General features: G+C 36.0%; 1 protein-coding gene across 16 annotated transcripts in view; it reads left to right on the top strand.

The window, feature by feature from the left end:
• The first annotated feature begins 620 nt into the window (after positions 1-620).
• Positions 621-25,189, top strand: part of FOXP2 (forkhead box P2) — a 607,270-nt gene continuing 582,701 nt past the window's right edge. For 4 of the 16 annotated variants that reach the window (XM_054559699.2, XM_054559702.2, XM_063726143.1 and 1 more), the window contains exon 1: positions 623-1,037. The gene's annotated coding sequence lies outside the window, so the exon portion shown is untranslated. Of the gene's footprint in view, positions 1,038-25,189 lie in introns of all 16 variants that reach the window. The other 12 variants (XM_063726142.1, XM_054559691.2, XM_054559692.2 and 9 more) reach the window with 6 other exon arrangements.

The following is a 25,189-nucleotide window of genomic DNA, read 5'->3' on the forward strand; positions in this document are numbered from 1 at the left end:
GTACTTTAACTCCCTGCCACCGAGGGCTTTGGATCCCTTCGAGGCTTTCTGCACTTCAAGTGGAATCCCCTGTTTCATTTGCCAGCAGCTCCGTCTGCTGAGAGGACGTACTTTGGGGACTGCCAAGAAGCAGCAGACACAACTCGGCTTTGCCAATACAGCATACGGTTTTGTTCTCGCCTCCCTCCCCACCCCCTTCCCTGACTCGCCGTCTGGGGCGAGCGGGAGAAGGCGGAGCAGGAGGTGGGGAGAAGGGTGGGGGTGGGGGAAGATCTGGCGTAGCACAAACAAGTTCTCCAGCGGGTTGTTTACATAGCAGGTGGACCTGACGTCAGCCAGGAGGCTCCGCTGCAAATCCGAACAATATTCTGCCCCGCGTTTCCCCCTCCTTAAAGAAGTTAGGGAACGGGGGGAGATGGGTGGACGGGGGAGAAAGGCATCCTAACCAGCTGGTTCCAAACCACTTTTTGTATCAACAACAACAACGACAATAACAACGCAAAGTAAAACAAAACAAACAAGTGGTCCGGCGGTACTTCAGAATCCTCTGCGGCGTCCTGTCCCCCACCCCGCCCCTCCGAGGAGAGGCAGCCCCGCGAGCAGTGTGTGTACAGTTCGCATTGCCAACAACACGCGCGCGCGGCCGGGTGCGCGCGCCTGCCAGCGCACATTCACACACACAGACACACAGACACACACACACACACAGATCCGGGTGGGGGGAGCGGCTGCGCGAGACAGCGCGAGCCTCCGAGAAAGCGCGAGACACGCCGGCGCGTGCAGCTCTGCGGCCGCCGCTTCGCCCCAGCTCTAGCCCCGCGCCACCCGCAGCCCGCCCGCGAACGCCCGCCCCGGTTATTTATGCGGCGGCCGCGTCCGCTGGCTGCGGCTTCATCGGCCCCCCCCTTCCCCGGGCGCGCCCCCCACTCGCGGCAACAGCTGCCCGGACTCGCGCGTGGGTGTGTTGTTTGGGGGCTTCTGCCTCGCCGCCGCGGGTGCCACCTCCCGGGACGCTGCCCACGGCGTCCCCGGTCGCGGTAAGTTTCTTGGCCCTCACTCTGGCGCGCTGCACCTCCGCACCCCACCCTGTCCCAGCCACCTCCACGCCGGGCCGGGCTGCGACTTTACTCAGCTCTGCGCTCCTCCCGCGGTGGCGACAAAGTTTCGCCCCAAAGGCAGCGCCCTGCTTGCCGGGGCGAGTGTGACATGTGTCAAATTTGGGCTCGGCGTTGGGGTCGCATTCCGGACCCAGCATCACCACTTGTTGTTCTCTTTCATTTTGCTTTGTGATGGGGGAAAAGGGGGTGGAGAGGGGAGATTTGCTTGTTGGCTCACGGATGATTTTTAGTTTGGATAATGCAAAATGTTGCTTCGTCCGGAGAGATCGCGGCTGGAGGAGAATGTGTGTCGAAACACCAGATGTGTGTTTGTTTACTCTCTTTTTAATTGTTTGTTGTCTTTTCCCCTTCCTCCCCGCACCCCCACCCCCAACCTCGGGAGGAGAAACAACAGTAAAAACATCTGGCGGTTAGAAGCACACACTTTATTGATCCAACTGCTGACCTTTATTTACTCAGTTGGGCAAGTGCACGCTTCTCGCGTCTAAGTTGGGCACTTCAGCGTTCATCTCAGAAGTACTTCTCCAGGAAGGAGAGAGATGGAAAGGGGACACTCCTGTTTCTGGAGTCGAGAAACTCCTGGGCCCTACTGACGCTTCGGGATAACCGTGCACAGGGATGACTGCTGCCTTGATCGCGTTCCTTTCCCTGTCCACGCGTTAGCACGACCCGCTTCCCCCGGGGTCTGGCCTGGTTTTACTTTTATTCCGCTTTGGAGAGGTCGCCTGGCTGTTTGTGGGTGGGTTTGGGGTGAAATCGCACCTCGCGGCACTTCGGGGAGGGGACGTGGGAGGAGCGCAGACACCTTTCGGTGATAGGGAGGGCTTCTCACTTGGCTGTTACCTGGAAGTCCACAGTGGCCCCGGCGGGCGGGCGGGCGGGCGGGCGATCGGGCGGGCAGAGCGCGGGTCCGAACGCCCTTCGCGCTCGCGGCGGCGCACGTGCGGCGGCGGCGGCGGCGGCGGCGCAGGCGGGACCCACTGGGTGGCCGCGCGCGCCGCCCGCGCGTTTTCTGCGCGCCTCTGCCCACCCGCGAGGCCGCAACACGCCCTGACACCCGACCTCAGTGTGGACCCTCACTTGCTGTGGGTGTTGGGGCCTCTCTAGAGCAGGGAGGAAAAGTTACCCTCACTATTCTCAGACTCTGGAATCTCTTAGGTAAGTCTCTTAGGGCACCTGGCGCATGGGGTGACGCTTTGATTAGAAGGAACGTGAGGGGAAGGACGGGTGCAAGTCGGGATTGGAAAGCGGAGCCAGTGCGCGTTTTGCATAGGGATGAGTCAAGAGAGGTCGACCTGGCCACCGCTTGGGACGCTCCGCAGAATCCGGAATCCCCAAAGACCTAGACCCATGTGTGTATTTGTTTATTCAGCCTTTTAACCAACAGATTTAAACCACTTAATAGCTGCTATCTATAAGGCTCCTGTTCCCCCATCTAACCCCCCCCCACACACACACTTTTTTTTTTTTTTTTTTTTTTTTTTTTACCACCACATATTAAAATCCAGTAAGTTTCTTGGTCTTGAGGATTATTCCTGGAATACTCTTCGCTCCCTGTTGGGCAGGCTTTGGCCATGCAAGGTGCGCTAGGTGGCCTGAGTGAGTTCTCAGAGGAGGATGGAGGGGGAAAGGGTACGAAGGACCTGTGGGAGTGTGTAAGGTGTGTGCATATGTAGTCATCGTGGATCAGGAGTGCTTAAAGAGCTACCTCCCAACATGTCCAGAGTCTACTTGGAAGAATACTTAAGTAGTAGCAGGTAAGCCCAAGGGAGAAAGTGACGTCCTGTTGTCAAGCAGCTGAAGTGGACGTTTTTCAACTGGAAGTACTGGGAGAGATTTACTTTTAGAAAACAAAAGTTTGCCTGTAAGGCACATCTTTGCAGGCTCTCCTAACTCAAATAGTTTGTTTAGGCAGCAGCAGAAGCAAGAGAGATGTGTTTAATAGCAAGTCTGTGTTAGAGGTCAAAACTGAAGTAAAGATGAGCTTTCAGTTATTTTCATCTTCAAATTTGCATTGTGGCATACCTTGGGAAATGTTTTATGTTGTCAAGGGGACTGTTTATCTTTTCTGTCACTATGAGTTATGGATCAGTATATTCCCAGTGCACTGGAATTTTTAAATGTAGTGTTTGTTTAATGTTGTTAAACAGAATTAATTTACAATTTTGATTTATTTGTATCTATATTAAAAGAGTGGGTATAAAATTATATAAACTGTGATCATTAGGGTCATACAATTTCATATCAGTTTTAGAGCTTTTTTAACTTACAATTTTGATTTATTTGTATCTATATTAAAAGAGTGGGTATAAAATTCTATACAGTGTGATCATTAGGGCCAAACAATTTCATATCAGCTTTAGAGCTTTTTAAAGGCCCCTTTTCTCTTGCCTGCTTAACTTCTTTCCTTCCTTCTTTCCTTTTATTTTTATTGCCTAACTAGACTCATTCAGTCGTCAGACTAGTTAAATGCTTCCTTACGACACACACTATTTCATTGTTATCTAAAATTAAGTGAAATAAATGTTTAATTATGATTAAATATAGTAACTTTGAAAGAGGAGACTAGAAACCTGATGAAACATCCCTGTAGGTGAGAAATGACACTCAATTTAAAAAGATCATCTAAAAGTTCACTTTTAAGTACAAAAAAGAATGTTAGGATTTTTAAGGGAATAGTTTTTAATTCAACTTAAATATAAGTACAATGAATACTTTATACTTAGGTTGTTAAAATGTTACCACTATACTTCCGTGTAGATTAGAATAAATACAGCAATAAAAGGAAACATAGACATATATTAATTATGAACTATTTGTAATGTTAGGAATTGCCTGACTCATATTTTGGGATATTGTTTTTATATAATTTATACTCGGGGTGGAAATAGGCCCTTAATTACGTTATGATATGAAGAGATTTATGAAATGGTTGTACCTGAATAAGCTGTACTTAGAGTTTCATTTCTTTGCACTTCTTATATTGCAGTGGCTTTGCTTAAAAAAAAAATAAGATAAACCTTTGTAATTTTCTAGAAACCTAAAATAGGGAGGAAATAGTTGTATGTGGCACACCATAAAAGTAGAAAAACGATGAACATTATACGTACAGGTAATCTGTAATGAGAAGTTATATTTCCTTTGTACAAACAAAATTTCAAACACACAAAACAAGTCTCTTTGCATAGGTATTAGAATTACACTTCATGAAAAGTATATTGAAGTATGTGAAAATAACTGCATGGTTTGATTGAGATTCATAGAGCATGTAACAGTATAGTGAATGTAGCCAGAGAAATTATTTACCATTTTTATTTCAACAGAAGATGTGAAGGATGTAAAACTTATTTACATAAAAGGGATTTTATTTGTGACTTTTTTGGATTTCTGTCTAGGTCGGCCTCATCACCCTTGTTTGTTTTTGTGTCATGTTAAATCAGCTATTAGTTATAATACTGATAGAAAACAAAATGATGAACGTCATGTATTTTCTGCCTCTCTGAATTAAATTGGAAAGAGGCCATTAACTTGTAAGAAGAGAATGAGATTGAGCACACAGGTCTCTAAGAAGTTTTCTCAACATGATTGTTAATAGACAAAATTGTAAGTCAGTTGATTCAGAAGTAGTATCAATTTTATTACAATTGCTGAATATTAGTTTTTGGCACATTCCGGCTATTTTTTTCTTGAATTTTGTGATAAATAGTAGTTGTCTTATTCATAAATGAATGGACCCAAAATGTTCTAACCAGTGCCCAAATTCATACTACTTTTTGATAAAAGAAAGCCTATATCTTAAAATTGGCATAATGAGAGTTTAATATTAGCACTGATTTCAAAAGCAACTTTATTTATGTAGCCCTTAATTCATAGAGTTCTAATAAATCCAACCCAGAAAGATTCCTCTTTATATTCTTAAAGCTTCTGTAAAGGTAATCCCTGTGCTTGAAACTTTTAAAAAAACATATTCCAGTGCTCATGGTCTGCAAATATTCTAATGCCTAATTCAAATTTTAAATGTTGTAGTTTAGTTTTATTCCTTCCTTAGGTTAAATAAACATTTTCTTAGGTTCAACTATGTATCTCTTAGTGTACTTGGACTAAAGTCCTATCAATTCTATAGTCTTTATTAAGTAAAATTATTTATGTTCTTGGAACATTTTTTTTTTTTCATGAGGCTTAGGTCATTTTTATTGCTTTCTTATGGAGGTATTCTAGACTTTTAGCTTCCTCATTTGATTTTCAGAACTTCAAAGTGGGCCCTGTAACCTGTTTAACAACTAAGCATAGTTAGAAGGGTTGTCTAAAAATGCCATCACTTTTTTTTAGCCCAGCTTTGGTTATGTGAAAATTTATTATTATTAAATAACAGAAATACTAATATTGTAGGATACTCTTCCCTGTAGAATATTGTTTTCTTGCAGATATTCTTGCCTGTAAAATAAATGGGTACTTCCACTTGCTTACTTCCAAGTATTTTTTATATACTGTTTTGCTCTGCTCTGTGAATTTATCCATTCCCTGCCCTAAATTTCCCTGACAAAACAAACAAACAAAAAAGTGCCTAGCTGTGGTGAAACGTAAAGAAATAGTATGACCTAATGAAGAGGTTAGTGGTAGAATATTGAGAAGCTGGAGAGAGTTTTTAGAGCAGATTTAGATTTCTTACGTTGCAACACTTTTAGTATTAAAATTATAAAGTAAATTTATGGGTATACAGTGATATATTTTCAGTAGTAATATTCATGAAAGCTAATTTTTCTTTAAACAGTTGCCTTGGTGATTTGCTGTTTCCTCAAATGTGATATTAAGTATTGGCCTAATTATTTTTAGGAGTATAATCTCGATTTTATAATTGGAGTGATTAGGAATTTGTATTTATTTATACAGATATTTGCCTACTAGCCAACTTAACAGAGTATATCTGTGCTCTAAAAGTACACTGACATCACCTGAATTTCATCTTTAATACAACATTATATTTTAATGATTTACAGCTGCATTCACTTTTACTGTTTCATTTTGTAATTGTGAACTTTGTTTACTCTCTCTAAATTGACTTGTATTTTTGTTCATTCTTCCAGTTTGCCAAGTACAATTTGAATGGTTAAATTTACTCAATTTAACTAAATCTATCTAAACTTTTTTAAAAAATACATTTTCTCCATAAATCATCTATGGGGTTTAGGTTCAACCTTTTGCATTTTTTGATTATTGAAACACACATTCTTGGACCTGTACTCAACTACTGCTTGAATTCAGCTTTGAGGTTGGTTGTACCCTTCTCTCTTCCTACTATCTGCCAAGTATATCTAGAACATACCTTCCCATTATATTGATAAGTATAATATGTTATACAGAACTGGTATCTTCATTTTTTTCTGCTGTGGCAAATTATTTTCGTTAACAAGAGTGAATACAATTTAAATGTTGAAAAGCACATTGCTGTGAAGAAAATGAATTCCCAGTGGTTTAAGAGATCTCAGCATTTTTTTAGTTTATTAATGTTCTTCAATTTGCTTTAATTTCTGTCATGAAAGACTTAAAATATACGTTGTGTTGTTAATGTTGATTTAAAATTTATTTATGTTTTTAGTGTTTCCTCTTAAAGATTTTTCTAATGGAAGTCTAAAAGATTATACCATTAGAATGTCTCAAAGATTTTTTCTTCTTTTTTAGCAGATTAAGGAAATTTGAATTCCCCAAAGAAAGAATGCTACTAGAAATATCTTAAAGATTTTCTAGTATTTAATTTTATGTTTATTTGATGGCATTCTCTGTGAAAGTTTTCCTTATTATTTTAGCTTTGTATCATTTTAGTACACACACCCAACGATAGCTATCATTTTGCAACTTTTTCTCAACCTTAAAAAAAAAAAACAAACTTTCTTAAAATGTATTTTAGGGGTAGGAAAAAATCAGTGGTAGACATATTTTGGAGAAAGCACTTATAAAATTTCTCACTGGCAGATAGTGAGGAAAAACTTACAGTACACTAATCCAAATATCTTACCATCTTAACATATGTAGACTGTCATAAAATCATCCCATTTTTTTTTAAAAGATCCCCAACATCTTTAAGAACCATTCCTCACTATTACCTCACCCAAATTTATGTTCCAGGATTTGGTTGATCTATGTCTGTATGCCTGTAGCTAACTCTTCACTTCCTTTTTGTTTTCAATTTTTTTCCGTATGGAGTCTACCTTTAGTTTAGCTAAATGGCAACAAAAAATGATCTTGTTCTATACATATAGTTTGTACAGCCACTGCTACCAATCTGGCCAGATACACCATCATCTCCTACTTGAACTGTGGCAATAACTACTTAGTTGATCCTGCTTCTTCTCCCTCCAGGCACCACAGTTTATTCTCCACACAGCAGAGTGATCTTTTGAAAATATGTCTGTGTTCCTCTTGTATAAGCCTTCCAAAAGCTTCTTATGTCTCTCAGAATAAAAGAGATGTTACATAAGGTCTTGTTGTTTTTTTTCTCATTTGGCCTACTGTGGACATATAAACCTCCTTGATACTCCTAAAAGCAAGATAAGCTGACTCCTACTCCAGAGCTTTTCTCTGGAATGATCTATCCTCCTGTATCTTCACTAACTTCAGGAGGTCTCTGCTCAAACATATCCTTGTTAGAGAAGCCTTCCCTAACTTTCCAATATAAAGTAACAAATCCTCATGGATCACTCTATTTACCTTTACCATATTTTATTTTTCTTTATGGTACTATCATTAACTGACATTTAGAAAACATGTTTATTTAACATCTTTTCCCCCAATGACATGGAGGTTCCATGGAGCCAGGGATTCTGTTTTGCTTTGGTTTAACTCAGTACTTAGAACAGTGCCTGGCACTTGGGAAGAGCCCCATAAGTAAATGTCGAATGAAGGAATGAATGTTTCATAGGAGGCCAAAGAAGTTACTTCCATCTATATCATTGCATAACTTGCTTTGAAATTACTTTTTACTTTATTTTTTTATCCTACACCCATTTTATATCATATCACATTGGGAAACACTGTTCATTACTGGCAAAGTCATGGCTCTCATCTCAGGTGAGTATACTTCAAGTTCCATTTTCTATATCCCATTTAAATATAGATTTAAAAATCTATATTTTAAATTATTGATCTGAGAAACAACATAACACTTAAATTTTGAAAGTTGTGAGTGAATATTTGTGGTTTTGGACAACAAACTTTCAGTAGTTCACTGCTCTAATATAATAATATTTACTGAAAGTTAAACTGATGGATTTGATCGTAAAATTCATCATTACACCTTAATATGAATAGAATTAAGTGTATGTAAATATTTCTAATGGGTACACTATGAATACAGCAAGGACAAGCCAAGTATTTCTGTTATTTTCTATGGGAAAAGATGGAGGGAAATGGGTCAAATCAAGATCTCTTCTGGGATTTATAACCACATTTAGATGACTTCTTTGCATTGGAAAACATACTGTAAGTTTACAAATTCTGTTTTCTTTCTTTCTTTCAGTATATATACTTAAACAGACCAGATTAAAGATTTATGATTTGATGAAAACTCCAAGTCTTTAAAGTTAAAATCCCACTGTTTAGCTTGCTCAAATTGCTTTTGGATACGAACGCATGAATAAGTGATACAGCCCTCCATATAACACCACACTAATACACAAATATTTTCTTATAAGCATAATGCCCTACAGATCTCCCTCTCACATACTTTGTTCATATTTAAAATTGCACTAACTTGCTCAGAAATTTTATTCTAAATGTCTTGAGAATATGAAAAGGAAGCTATAATATTTTCTGTTGATAATGAAGGAGGATGTCTCCCTTCTTAGCCTACTTCCTTTCTTCCTTTCATTTTTCTCTTTCCTTTTTCCCTTCCACAGACTGAAAATAATTCTAACATACCACTAGTGACATGTGGCCCTTGGGAAACTGAAGCCAGGCAAAGTGGGTTTTATACATAATTACCCCTCTTTTCCTCTTTTAAAAAATTATTTTTACTTTTTTCTTTTGAGACAGAGTCTCGCTCTATTGACCAGGCTGGAGTGCAGTGCTGTGATCACAGCTCATGGTAGCCTTGCCCTCCTGGGCTCAAGTGATCCTCCCACCTCAGCCTCTGCAGTAGTTGGGACCACAGGCACACCATCAAGCCTCACGAAATTTTTAAAATTTTATAAAGATGAGGTCTCGCTATGTTGTCCAGGTTGGAAAAAACAAAACTATTAACTCACACCTTCCACTCCCATTCCCTTTCCCCTTAAATGCCTAGTGTCCTCCGTGTTGTGACCTGGCTATTCCAAATCTCAGTGCACTCTCCTTTCCTTGTTGCAAGTAGGAAATTTTACATTAAAGGACATGTATGATAATAATAATGCATATAAGACTGAGAATGAAGATGAATAGTTCTGAAAAGTATCTAGTTATTATCCCACATCGTTAAATAGCCAGCATGGTTTACTATAGAGTAATCCATGTTGAGTGCCAGGAGACTTGCATTCTGGTACTATACCTGTCTATAACTATTGCATGATACTGGGTGAGTCATTTCCTCCAAAAGATACTACAGTAGCCTTTAAATTACTTCCAATTAAAACATTTTGAGAAATGCATGGAATCAAATCTAAAGCTATTCATATAACATGTTTTCTTCCTGCTACCCCATGAACATACACTGAAGAATGAGAGAAGATATTTCCTAAAATAAAAACTATTTAAACAAGGAAAAATGAGCACAGTCACTTTGCTAGTGAAGCTCAAAGGGCTGAGTTAAGTTTTTAAAGAGTTTTTTTTTTTCAGCTGTCTTATCCTAATAGGTATCTTAAGATCATTCCCCTCCTTCCCAGTCAGAAATGGACCCTCCCCTTATTTAGACAGAATGGTAAGACAATGAGAGAAGGTAGAGTGCACATGGAGTTGATCACATTAGGATTAAGAAACATAAATATCCACCTGGCATTCTTTTCCCTGAAGCTTCTATCATTACCATCCATAAATACTAATTTATTCACAATGTTGTGTTGGTCCTGTGCTCATTTATATATTTAGCTGTTGGTGGCACCAGTCGAGAAATCAAATGGGGAGTGGATAAGCTGTTTGATAAACTTCGTCTTTTTAAAATTAGAGCTCTCCTTTTTAATGGACTTTACATGCACAGACATACATTATCCAGTCTATGGATTGTGCTACATTAGAAGGAAACACAACTCCAACTATAGGAATACTACATATCTTTGCTGTAGTTTGGCTTAATGGGAATGGCACAGGGGTTTTATACAGTGCACCACATAAATTTTGACCTAAATCTCTTGAGACATCTTTCTTCTTCCCTTTGGGTCTGCCAAAAAGTATATTTAGAGCTTCATCTAGGTTGTTTTTTCCCTGCTTTGCTTTCCCAGTCCCCATCACGTGACATATACGTCATGCGACATACACATACCTCATGAAGTGTGCGAAGGCTACTTTTCTTTGTCACCATCAGCTCACTATGCAGATTCAGCACAACCAAGGAAAGCCGGGGATAATAATTATGGTAGTTTTTAGCAGTGATGTAAGCTTTCAAATACTCATCCATTTCAATACATTTTACATTGTTAAATGTTACAGAGAATGTTTATTCCTATGACTAAAAATGAAATTAACTCAACAGTCTGACTTTGTTATCCCAAATAAAATGGTTTTAAAACGTTATTGTCTTGATCAGTTTATAATATTCCTTTACTTCCAGAAAAGTATGCCTTTAAGTTGCCCTTTTATGCCTTCTAACTTTGCTTCTTTGTAATTTTCAATAATGTCAAGCCATCCCTAATCCTACATGTCTGATGTTCAAAATATTCTACACACAGTAAAACGGCAGTGCAGTTTATTTCTAATTGGTATTAGATTTTTACATCTTTTCTCTTTGATATCTTCCTAATTGTGTCCTGAAAACATCTCATTCCCATTGGGCTGAAATGATGCCGAATTCTGAAATACGAATAAGTATATGCACATGCTTATTCATATTAAAGGAACATCATTATTGTAAGGTTTGTTTTTTAAAAACAACTCATTTTTCTGGCAATGTAAGAGAAAAGTTTAAGTGCAGTTGCACAATACTCTAGAATATGGTAATAAAATACAGAATATGTAAGTAATACAAAATTTTAATGTTTATCTTCTTATTCCTAGAATTACATTTCTTATGGGAGGATATTTTAAAAATAGAATGTGAATGAGTAGTTTTATGTTTACATGTTAACTATTCATGAAACAGTGGAAATGCTAATTATAAAAAGCAAGTTGTTTATACATTTGACATTTCATTTTAAAATAATACTTTGATTACTATATTGTAGAAATTATGCTGATAATTTTCTCTCAAAATATTTACTTTTGTTGTGGTTTATTAATGACACAAGCCATATTTTAATTACTCATCTTTATAATTGTTGTAAGTGCTTTCATCATTTTTTAATTAAAGATTATTTCCATATGGTAAAATTCACCCTGTTTTAGTGTACAGTTCTTTATTTTTTGACAAACATATAGCTGTGTAATCACTACCACACTTAATATACAGAATAGTTGTATAATCCTTCAGATTTCTTCATAGGGATTTTATTCAACCCTTCCTCCCACCATCTAGTCCCTGGTAACCACTAATCTGTTTTATGTCTCTATGGTTTCATCTTTTCAAGTGTGTTATATAAATAGAGTCATAAGGTAGGTAGCTTTTGGAGTCATGCATGTGTCACTTAGCATACTGCATTTGAGATTCATTTATATTGTTGTGTATATCATTTTTGTCCTTGCAAGTATATAGTTGCTTTTTCCTTGGAGCTTAGAATCTTCCTCTTATTTTTCATTCAAGTAAGTTTTTATATAGCCTGAAGTTACATTTTGGCTTATTATCAGGTGCTTGGCTTATAAACAAAATGAGAGATTTTACTGGTTAATACTTTCTAAGAATTTCATCTTGAGGTCTTCACCATAGTTCTCCACCTTCCATTCCCACTTTCACCCCAGCCTCTCTTTTGCTCTCATACTTCCTTTCCTTGTTCCCACAGCTGTTTGTTTTTCAAGTCATTTGCACTCCTTGTCATCTATTTGACTGATTGATATAAGACCCAGTCAGATTGCTAGTTCTTACAGAAGAAGCTCATTATCAATTGTTTAATAATGTTCTTTCACTTATTTATTCATTCCTGAATCATTGTGTGTAGATCAATTTCTGTTAATGGCAAAACAAATAATTGAAGAATCCTAGAGTTGAAAGGAAACCTTAGATCATGAAATAATTTTCTAATCTTCCACCCAAGTCAGATGAGAGGTAGAGCTAGAAGTCTAGGAATCTTTGTCCAGCAGTCTTTGTCAAATTGCCTATGGGACATAGAGCATGAAAAGTGGGGATAACAAGAGAGGTAAATAAAATATATAGACAGGCTGCCAAGAACAAATTGTTAGTTTGAAAATGCTAAGCTGAAATGTAACAGAAACTGGGGAGACGATAAGCCTGGAGAAATTGGCCAGGGGTTTGTTTTTTTAGGTACAGTTGTGCGCAGTGTAAAGACATATGAACATGAAGGAGGGAATCCTCATTACCTTAGCTCTGACTGATGACTTTCGAAAACCATAGATGGAGGCATCACATTTCCTGATTTAAAATTATATTACAAAGCTGTGGTAATCAAAACAGTACAGTACTGGCCTAAAATCAGACACATAGACCAGTGGAACAGAATAGAGAGCCTGGAAATAAATCCAAATGGTCAACTAATTTTTGGAAAGGACACCAAGAGGACACAATGGGGAAAGTATAATCTCTTCAATAAATGGTGCTGAGAAAACTGGATTTCTGCATGCAAAAGAATGAAATTGGACCCTTATCTTACACCAGATACAAAAGTCAACTCAAAATGGATAAAAGACCTACATATAGGACTAGAAATTATAAAACTCCTAGAAGAGAACATAGGAGAAAGACTATTGGCCTTGGCAATGATTTTTTTTGGAAGTCACACCAAAAGCTCAGGCTACAAAAACAAAAATAAATAAATGGGACAACTAAAAAGCTTTTGCACAGCAAAGGCATCAGTTAAAGTGACATGGCAGTCTACAGACTGGGAAAAATATTTGCAAATTTCATCTCTGGTAAGAGGTTAATATCCAAAATTTTAGAAGAACTCATATAACTAGGCCAGGCACAGTGGCTTATGCCTGTAATCCCTGCACTTTGGGAGGCCAAGGCAGGTGGAATGCTTGATCCCAGGAGTGGGATCACATGAGCAACATGGTGAAACCATGTCTCTAGAAAAACTGCAAAAATTAGCCGGGCATGGTGGCTTGTGCCTGTGATCCCAGCTACTCAGGAGGCTGGGGTGGGAGGATCGCTTAAGCCCAGGAGGTTGAGGCTGCAGTGAACTGTGATTAGCCCTCTGCACTCCACCATGGGCGACAGAGCATGACCCTGTCTCAACAAACAAACAGAAAAAAACCACTCATACAACTCAACAGTAGAGAAACAATTAGATTAAAAAATAACAAGACCCGAATAGACATTTCTCCAAAGAAGACAAAGAAATGGCCAACAGGTATATGAAAAGGTGCCCAACATGATAAATTATCAGGGAAATGCAAATCAGAACCACTGTGAGGTATCATCTCACACCTGTTAGGATGGCTACTATCAAAAAGTCAAAAGATAACAAATGTCGTGCTCGTGCGCAGAAAAGGCACCTCTTGTCTGCTTTGGTGTGAATGTAGATTGGTATGCCCATTATGGAAAACAGGATGGAGGTTTCTAAGAAAATTAAAAATAGAACTATCATATGACCCACCAATCCCTCTTCTAGGCATATACCCAAAGGAAATGAGATCACCCCATAAAGATTTCTGCACTCATATGCTCATTGCAGTATTATTCACAGTAGCCAAGATATGGAAATAACTTAAGTGTTCATCAACAGATGAATGGATAAAGAAACTGTGGTATATTCAGTTTTCCTTTGGTTTCTGTGGAGCATTGGTTCCAGGACCTCCCTTGGACACCAGAATGCAAGGATGCCCAAGTCTCTGATATAAAATGGTGTAGTGTTTGTGGGAATGGGGCTTGGGGAGGAAATGGGGACATGTAGGCCAGAGGATGCAAAGTCGCAGATACGTAGGATGAATAAGTCTAAAGATCTAATATACAACATGAGGGTTTTGAGTAATAAAATTGGGATTCATTTAACTGAGAAGATTTTAGCTGGTCCTGCCAGCAAATCAAAATGGATGACTACTTGAGATAATCAATATGTTAATTTGCTTCGCTATAGTAATCTTTCTACTGTCTATGTATATTCCATAATATCATATTGTATACTTTAAAAATGCACAATAAAAATTATTTTTTAAAAACCTGCCATGAGTGAAGAACTTGTTTTTGTAATGTCTAATATTTGAAAAAAATTGATACATAGTTCTTCCTTACAGTGAATTGGAATCAATTAGCCATTATTTTTAGCTCTGTGCTTTGTATTCACACAGGATGTTTTACATAGACAACTTTTTAGACATCTGAAAAATTTTCATTTCCTCAGAATTTTTTCTTATGCTGAAGAAGTCGTTTCTTCAGTTATTCTTTATGTATTAATATTCATGTTTGCTAAAAATCCATATTTGCTGAAGTTTTCTTTTAAAATGTTGTGTCCAGAACTAAATACCATACTATAAGTGTGGCCTAATATAGAAATATTAAAACTTTATCTCAATTTTTCTCTAACAGATGTGTTACATTGTTAATGAAACTGAAACTCATTTTTTAATAAATTGCAATTTATATACCATCTGAATAATTTATTCTTAAAGTAAGATTTGTATCTCCATTAAATTTTTGTTTTTTAAGTTCAGTTATCCAGCATGTAAAGATTTTGAAGAAATTCTAATTCTTTTATTTATGTTAGCAATTGTGTCATCCATAATTGTGATTAATATATTTTATAGTTTTGCTCAATTATTTTAAAAATATTGAGCAGAACGTGGTTAAGAATAGAGCCTTTTTCATTTCTAGTAAGGGTGTACTCCTTCACTTGTCATTAGTCCTTTGGGTGTGATTTTTTAGCTACTGATATATATTTGAAATTTTAATGGCTAACATTTATTGAGCAGTTAGCTTAAGCAGGCACTTTTCTAAGCACTTTATGTGTATAAATTCATTTAATCCTCATATCTTTATAATAATGTTATTATCCCCATTTTATGAATGGCAAGGCTGAGTCACAGATTGTCAACTGTGAAGGGTCTGAGATTTACTCTATTTGCAAACCAGCAAATTAACCAGCCCATGTTTTGTTGATGCTCAGGAAACACAGGACTCCTGAGTCAGACACAGGACTTTGTTACTAATAGTATAGCAAGCAGCATGAGTTTCATGTTTGTTTTTGTGCTCTTGTCCCCCAAGTCCCACAGGAACTCTGTAGGGTGGCTTGGGTTGATGTTTCACCTTCAACAAGTTGTGTCACAAATGAGGAACCCCATGTTTAGGAAGCCCAGTCTTTTATGATGGACTGTAAGCAAAGTTACTCTTTCTTTCAGAGGGTATTCCAAGGCTGTTTTTTAGACAAAAGATAGTCCAGAACAAAAGCTGCCAGTGCCTCTGCTAACGAGACATGCAGAAACAGGAGAGACCCATGGAAATTTGCCTCTCACCCCAGTTGTTAAGAAATTTGTCCAAAATTACACAAATAGTAAGTTGATTTACTCCAAGTTGGCCATGACAGACTTTCTCCATACCTTTCTTGGTCCAGATATTGTGCAGCTAAGACATTTCTCTGATCTACTTATCTAGTAACAGTGTCAGAAAAGGAAACAAGGTTTGGCATGGATTATTTTTAACAAGTCTGTGGCAGGTTTTTAGAAAATTTTTAAGTGCTCACAAACCATCTGTTTAATAACCTGCTCTAGAATTTTGTTGGGGAATAGTGTCATGCTCACTGATCTTCATTTTCTAGAATCCTTTTGCCTTAAAAAAATAAGAGAACTTTTGCCATCCTTATGTATTATGTCTGTTTTCCTCTTGTTTGTAACTCTTCCAAGGTTATCAGCTGTGGTTCTGTGATAACATTTACAAGCCTTGAAGCTGTAATCTATTGGTCGCGTATACCTGGACTTATTTAAAGTGACTCATTGTCCTCTTATTAATTTCTGAGCTTTGATTTTTCTTATTAATCATATTTGATTTTCCATTTCGCTTCAACATTTTGTGTGTGTGTGTGTGTGTGTGTGCGCATGTGTGTGTGTGTCTAGAAGGCAAAAGCAGGATTCAAGTTCTGTTTCATCTCGGTTATCTGATGATAATCATGATCACCAAACAGAGAAGATCATCCCTTAGTTAATATTTTTTCCATACCTAAATTAGATCTTGAGGTGTCCTTAAATTTTTTGTTTTTTGGTCTATTTTATCTCATTTTGAGCATTTATTAAATCTTTGAGCCATGTTTCTATACTGTTCCTTTCCATGTATGTCACTTCTAAGGTTGAAGAATCCTTGTATAACTCTTGTGTTTCTTTGGATATTTTCTAATTTTTTCTTTGGTAGTGTTTTCTGAGTTTGGAGGATCATTATTTTACTTTAGTAATTCATAATTTCAATAGATGAGGTGTCCCAAACCATTATTGATTTTAGAATTTTATGCTGAGCCATCATATGTGACAGGGGTTGATGAAATTTTTCTGTAAAGGTCTCTATAGTAAATGATATAGGCTTTGTGGACCATTGATCTCTATTGTTCTTTCTCACCGCCATTATACTATAAAAGCAGTTATGGACAACACCTAAATGAATGACTGTGCCTGTGTTCCAGAAAGGTTTATTTATGGTCACTTAAACTTAAATTTCCTATAATTTTCATATTTAATGGAATATTCTTCTCTTGATTTTTATTCAGCCATTTAAACATGTAAAAAAAAAAACCCCATTCTTACCTCACCATTCAAAATCAGGCAGTGGGCTAGTTGTAACCCATGGACTGTATTTTGCTACACACATACAAATACCACACACACACACACACACACACACACACACACACACACACACCCCAATGGTTATTCATATAAATACAGACATATCTTTTAAATCTCTGTCTCTAAAATCCATGCCACATTTCATTCACTTGCTTGGAATTATGAGCTTAACATTAACATGGACTTCCAAAAATTCTCTCACAAGCTCTTCTTTGAAATAGTTCTTCCCTTTTCATTGCAATTAAGTCTAAAGTAGTAGTTCTCAGAGAGAAGAAATTATCAGTAAGTAAATAAGTTGTTCAATGCTTGACTTTTGGTATCATTAGTATTACAATATAAATTTGGATAATAAAGTACAATGACCAGCCGAATCTTCAGAGATCTAGATAGTGAACCACGAATAACAATTACATAATTTTACCAGAGGTCAGGGACGAACAAAAATGTGAGAAATGTCTCTAGACAGGTAACAGAGTCATGAAGCTTCAGAAACAGCATTGACAACATTAAGTATGAGACAAAGCTTTGTTACAATCCGGAGGTATTTCTGTGTTCTTTGTTAAGTCAGGACATGGGTAGCCCATAGGCCCAGAGTACAATTAGATTAGTGAAGTATCTGACTGGAGTGGGACATTGGAAAGCTGGCTCTCAAGCAGCCAGATAATGAGGTTTGCTTCTGTGTCTTTGGGTAAAAAGGATCTCCAACTATATTTATTTACAGTGGCTCTTTAGGTTTTAAAAAATGTATTCTGGTATTTATTTTTTTTTAAGATAACTAAAACTAACCTTGCCTAGTCTGTGTAGAGGAATGTTTCTGTTCTTATTTTTGATGTAAACCTTGTAGATTACACAATTTCAGCTGGGGGAAATGGGGGAGATGAACGAAAAGACTAAAAATGAGGATTGGAAAGTTCTTTTCCTTTATGTTCTTTCTTCCTTGCTATGGGCAAATCCACAATACTCAGCTAGCTAATGGATTGTTTAACTACTTTTTTCTTCAGAATATGTATCTCTTTTTGACAGGAGATTTGATTTAGAGGTAACATTTGTTTCCCTTTATATATGAAAGACTTGTAAATTGAACAAAATCATTTCTTTTTTTCCCTTGGGAATTGTTATCTTTTTTTTTATTACCATTTTCAACATCTTAAATAAAGATTTTGTGATTTTTGACTTCCAACTAACCCATAATAGCCATTCCTTCAATCTCCCCCTTTGATTTCATTTTGAATTTTCTTTGACTAAATTCTCTTATGTGAACTCTATTCTTATCATTTTAAGGCTCAGAAGACATTCTTCTATACTATAATACTGAATTTCTTTGTGAAGTAATTTAGTTCAGAATTATATGATTTCTGTATTTCTGAGTGTTTAAGATTTTTGGTTCATAGGTCTAGATGGTTGCCATTGTGCTGAATGAAAGTCCTTTTTATGATGGTGTACTTGTTGCTTTACCAAAATTATGGGCAGCATGGCTTTCAGAAGAGAAGTATTTTTAAATAAAGCACTTATTTAAAAATACAGCCTAGTCTCTTTTAGAATTAAGACAACAAGAAGTGAAATATTTATGAGTCAGGGCTTGGCTGTATGAGAAAATACAGGCAAGGCTGTGGTTTCGTTACATTACTTACAGTTACTGTGTGACCTAAAAAATGAAAAGTGCAAAAAGACCTAATGCAGTCAGGTATGGGGGCTGTTGAGATATGCATGGCTAATTATCTATTATGGTCTTCCTCAGAGTGAAGTTCTCTTTTTATTTTTAGAAAATGTTAATGGAGGATGAGGAAATACAACTAGAGGTAAAATACTGTTGATAGCATAGGTGATGAAAATTTAAGAAAAATGTAATTGAAAAACTATTGATACGTACATTTTGTAGTCTTTATTTCCTTAAAGAGCTCTATTGTTATTTCTCTTTTTCAGTCATGTTTTCCAACAAGAACACTTAATCATTTTAACTAGTTATTAATTTACATTTCACTATGTGGCAGTAAAAGTTAAAGTAAACTTAGAATGTTTCTTGATGTGGCAGTTGTATTCTCCCTTGCAAAATGCCTGAGTAAATTATGACACACCAAGCTAAATATAGCATTAGTTGGAGTCACTTTTTATTGTTAGAAAATAAATACATTTATTCAAATAAAGATATCTTATATGTTTTAAGATAATAAGATTGTAAAATGTTATCATGATGCTGAGGAAATATCTTGAATATAATTTAAAAATGTGAAAAATTAACTGTGGTAATTTTGCAATTCATAGTAATAATTTCGGGAAACCTGTTAAAATGCCAGCTCCCATGAACGTCTGATCTGTATATTCTGGTTTTGAGTTTCTATTACTAATCTAAAAGAAATCAGTAATTTCACATATAGAAAACAAATTATATAAAGGAGGGAATACTTTGAGAAGGGAAGAGAGGGATTGAGAAAAATGGAGATAGAAATGATGAGATAGTCGTGGGTTTGTCTGAAGACTGGCACATTTTAGTTTGTACCAGTTTTTGTGTAATTTTTTCTGTGACATTTCAGTTAATTTTTTTAGCCTTTTGTCTCAATATATACATTATTTTAGTGGTTAGTTTAAAATTACACAAAATAAAGTCAGTTTGGGGAATCATCTGAAGAATTTCATTAAGTCTTTTTCAGTCAAACATATTGAAGTCTAGACAGCTTTCCAAAGTTTGTCAGTTGGCTGTTTGGAATTGGGAATACATGTTTTCCATAGAAAAAGAATGTTCTAAAATTAGTTTGTGATAAAAATTGTGTTGTGATACTAGTACTTAAGACAGAAAAAGTAATTTAGTTTATTTATTTTAAATGCTTGTGGTGGTTGATGCTAACTAGTTCATGGACCTCCCAGACAGCCAGATGCAATTTCTTCTTTTGTAAATTCTCATTTTCCACAGAGAATTTCTTAATCACCTGGCTTCTGAACATTCTTCCTTCAGTTTCCCTCGGGAAATGGGTCATCTCACATTTTTCTCTGAGGTGAATTTAGAATCTGAGGTACAGCTTTGGGTTTGGAGGTGGCCCAGACCTTTGAGCATGAGTTCTAATTTTATAAGATTGCTGACGAGATGATTAAGGCAGATATATGTTCGCTGCAGATAAGAAAATAACAGAAATTATTATACCTAAGGTTATGTGGCTGGTAAATAGCAAAGCCCAGAGAAAGTGAGTCATTTCCCTCTTCCTGGTCTAGTGCTCTTTCCTCTGTATATTTCACACTACTTCTCATGAATTGAGAATCTGAGTCTTCATAATGTTTCTTAGATGTTAACTGCCTGGAAGGCAGAAATGATGTCTTCTGTTTCTTCTGCAGTTTTTTGCAGCATTTGTGTCCACACAGTGGAGGCTCAGCAGTAATATTTGTTAATGGAGATGTGGACTTAACTTCATGGAAGGAGGCTTTGGCATCAGACAGATGGAGAGCAAATTCTAGGCGCAGCCACATCCTTGCTGCGTGACCTTGGGCAAGTTCTTTGATCTGTGAACCTAATTTTTATCTCACCTGTAAAATATAGACAAAAATAACTATATTGTAGTATTTTTATATGAATTTAAAGCCATATTTGTAAACATGCAACATAGTAACTGCCAGGTAGATGCCCTCCCTTTAGTGATAACTAGGGATCTTTTGACTCTCGTTTTTCCTAGCTGCTCTCCCCTCCTTTTTTTTTTCCCCTTCTGTTTTGTTTGGTGGCATTGTTTTATATGTTTTTCATCTTAAAAACTAAAGTGCCAGGGTTTAGGATGGGCAACCTGTTTTGCTAAAAGAGCATCCTCATATCTGACCCTATTAATTTTGAGGAGCTGGAAGAAAGGGAAATAGCAATTTACCAGAAGCAGATATATCATGTTCCTCATTTCTTGCTCCCTTTGGTCAGGCAGTTATGTTACAAACAGCTGATCCAGAAGCATTCTTTAGAGGAAATCTGACTTTGTGAATGTGTTTAGATGTCAGATACTGTCTTTATCTGAACCTGTATAACCTTGGAAACCTGAAACCTGAAACTTAAAAATTAATTTTGAATTTTTGTTTGTGGTATTTGCAAGTAGTGTTACAATTGTTTATTCATGAAGTTCTCTGAGGCTATTAGATGTGGCAACACTAAATGTTACCCCATTTTAAGATTGTCTCAGTTTTATAGAATATTCTTTTTTTAATCAAAAGCCTTAGACCTTATTTATTTGCTTTATGTATGTTTTTAAGTTAATAAACTCATAATCAAATCTCATTTTCTGGAGAAATATGTTTTATAAGCAGTTTAATATAAAAAATTTAAGAGATCCCTACTTTCTGTGTGTCATTTTGACTCTCTTATTAGTATTCGTCTTGTATTCCAGTAATAGGGTTAGAGAAATGATTTCTATGTCATTTGATTTGGTATCTTAGGCAGTTTCTTTTGTAGCAACAGCTGCTCTCCTGTTCTGAGGACCTGTTCCTGGGCCTATAACTAATCTGGGAATTTTACTCTTAAGTTGGCAATGTTTAGGAATTTAGGAAGCCAGTTTTCCTGGTTCTGAAATGGAGTAACTTTCTGTTTTTATAAACAAGGCTAATTAATTACCAGTTTGTATTGGAACTGAAATCCTCTCCTTTCTGTCTAATGGTCGAGACCATTTTATCCTATGAAGTGAACTTTTCACAGAGTACTGCTGTGGTCCTATTAATAATACACTATCTTATATGTACTATTGACTACCACTTTACATGTGCACATTGAAGAAATCAGGTTGAAAATACCAAGCTTTTAATTATAGGTGTTAGGCACTAAGGAAGATCATTTTAAAGATAATTTCACACTCGTGTCTCTCCCCTCCCCTTCAGTACTAGGTTGGATAATTTAGTCAAAGAAGCACAGTTCCCTTTCCTATTTGTCTGGAAATAATTATTTACTGAGGAGATATGTGCTCAGTGGAAGAAAGGTTTGGCAAGTGATACATATTCTTTAGCTCGTTGGTGTTGGGAGCATATGTTAGTGATCCTATAATAAAAAGCACATGCTTAAAAAGTGGTTACTGTGTGTGGGTAGTAACTATTTTATGCAGTATTGTGTCATGGGAAGGGCTTCATTTTGATTGGGAATAATGGATGAATTTAAACCAATATACAAGTTTTGTAATCATTGTTTTTTCACGGCCTAGTCCTGCCCTAGAAATATCTACTCATACAATGTGGAATCTTGGGATTCCATTGTACTTACTTAGAGGTCAACTTTAGTAAAATTCTAAAGTCAATATATGGTAAAAAAATGAGTGTTAAGTAATGTAAATGTGAATTTAGCTACCATAGAAAGTAAAAATAAAGCCAAACTATTTTGACAAAGTCACATTATTTTGTGATGTAACAAAAGTTAGTTTTGTTCCTAATTAAAAGTTTTTCCCTGCATCTTTATCTTATTTATTATTTACTTGACTAAAAAGAGTCTAAGTATGAACGAGGTTGACTGTTCAATATAAGTTTAGCACTGTAATGTTTATTTTGAGGACACATCCATTTTTGTTTGTTACCTTCAGGGTTGGTCTTTTTAGAATTAATTGACCTGACCATATAAAGTATTACTTTAATTATAATCTAGACATAAACTTTTATTTCAGGACCAAGCTTGGTATCTGGCACAAACTGTAGTGAAGTTCTGAATGCATATAAATCTTCTTTCCATATTCAGAGGCTGGTTTCCTAAAAGCAGCCATTATGTTTTTAGTAATTTAGGTTTTTGCTTTTGTTAATACATTTTTTGGTAAGATATAATGATTTCTTCAAAGTTTTAAAACAATTTTTGTATTCAATCTAATAGACTGATTTTTAAAACTGCCATTAGACCTTATTATTCTTGGAGGATTTTTCTTAGAATTAAGATGTTTGGGAATGTATTAAAATGGGGATTATTTACATGTATTTTTAAATGTAGAACTTAGAACATAAGTTTAAGATAACCTGTTTACATACACTTTCATTAGCAGTATTAGTTTAGCAACATTAAGCAATCATAATAGTTTCCTAGTTTTGCATCATACATTTATCTATTGAGATCATGTTAACATTGTTTTGTTGGCAAGTGACAGTTTCTCACAGATCAGCTTTATTCTGAAATTATTTTTGATATGCCTGAAAGCCTATATTAATTTAAAAATGTTTCATTTAATTGCTACATTTAATCTGCTAAATCTAGGTTACATAGAATGATGAACTATATCTAGCAATATTTGTCTGCCCTGTTTTCAGGGGAAAAAAATAGGCCTTCACATTTGACATACGAAACACTCACAAGGTAATTTCATAAAATAATAAGTAAGAGAGTACTAAAACTTTTAATATTTTGCTTGATTTTTTCGAAGAAATAAGCACTCTGTATTACTCATCCTAATTGCAAACTGTGTTCAGTGGGTTATACACCAAAGTGTCAGATTTTGTTGTTGTGTTGTAATTTTGTTTGCTCCAGTAAAAGCAGGGTATTACAAAGAACATGGTAAATGTTTTGTTGTATAATATGTATTGAATTTATTGATCTATTTTAAAATAGATTATGTATTTGATAACATAGTTTGGATTCAATGTCATTGATGAAGTTGGGAGCATTTCTTTTTAATCAGCATATACATTTTAATTCCAAGGTCATGTATTATGTTCATCTACATCTTTAATATCATTCATTCTGTCTCATCTTCATAATTCATCCTAATAGTATAAATCAAAATAACAATATAGTTTGTGAAGTGTGGTTGCAATAATAAAATGAGAATGCAGTATGTCGAAATACAAAGAGTAAGTTTTGAAAGTTTGTGTTTCTACAAAATTGAACTGCTTGAAGAGACTTTATATTGATTTTATGAAAGAGCAAGTAGATGAGTCATCTAAATTTTGTAACTTTAGGAAATCAAGAAGTGTTAGTCACTGTAGAATTTGAAAATGCTGTATGCTTTATATATTAACTTTTAATCATAAATGTAAGTCAATGTTTCATTCCAACTTTAGCTTTTTCTTAGAACTTATTTTTACTAAAAATAGTTAAAGGAAAAAATTTCCTAAAATATTGTATTTTTTAACAATGTTTATATTTTTTATTTGTTGTTAAATGATAAATATCTGTCAGAACATTTACAGTCTTAATTTCATTTGAATGGAAATCTCATATTTTAAGATAGAGATTTCTTTAATTTCCATGAGAGCTTTAAGAATTTAGGATTTGAGCATTTGCTGTGGCATATGGTGCATTTTCTGTCCTATTTTGTATACCAGCCCATTAAGGAGAGAAAGTGAAGTAAGTAATCTAAAAATAACTTGCTGTTGGCCTAATTTAACAACAACAAAAAAAGTCTTCTGTGCATAAGTAAAGTTCCACATTTTGTCTCCCCTAGTGGAAAATCTCTGAAGCATTTTGCCACCTATTCACAGAGCAACATCTTGTTTGGCATCATAATTACAGCCAGAAGGGCTGTTTTGACTTCTTTTTATCATTATGTGTGCTAGCCCTAGTCATAGTTCTAACCTCCTTAGTCCAGAGGGACCCACCTTATCTGATGATTACCATTCGGCACTTATGCACACACCTTTTTCCAAAATACATTCATTTTCACAGAGAAACTTACGATCTTGAATTGAACTTGAATTGGTATTTACAAAAAACAATAGAATTAAAATATATGTCAAAATTAATCACAAGATGTATAGCCATGTTTTAAAAAGTTTATTTTTCCCTATTCAACTCATCTTTAAATTATCATAGGCCATTTAAAAATACCAACAACTTGTAACATGAAACAAGGTTAATGGATTTTTTTTTTTCATTTTTACCTTTTCTATTTTTTTTTGCCATTTTGTTTACACTCTTTACTATTTTTCAGATTGTTAATGTTTTCATACTTTTTGGCATCTTGTCATGCTCATTGGGGTACTTGTGGTGTGGAAACCAGAAGATAATGGTTCTTTTTCTAACTTTAAGATTTTGGACACTTTTGGACATTTCTTATGATTATACATTCAGTATTGATTAGAGGTGCAAAGTACTTCAAGAGGTTGAGTATGGGTTATCAATGGCAGAATGATGGCTTTCTTCCTGGTGGGGGGAACTA

The sequence above is a fragment of the Pongo abelii genome, chromosome 6 (genome assembly GCF_028885655.2).
Source record: "Pongo abelii isolate AG06213 chromosome 6, NHGRI_mPonAbe1-v2.0_pri, whole genome shotgun sequence".
In the NCBI taxonomy this organism is placed as follows: Eukaryota; Metazoa; Chordata; class Mammalia; order Primates; family Hominidae; genus Pongo; species Pongo abelii.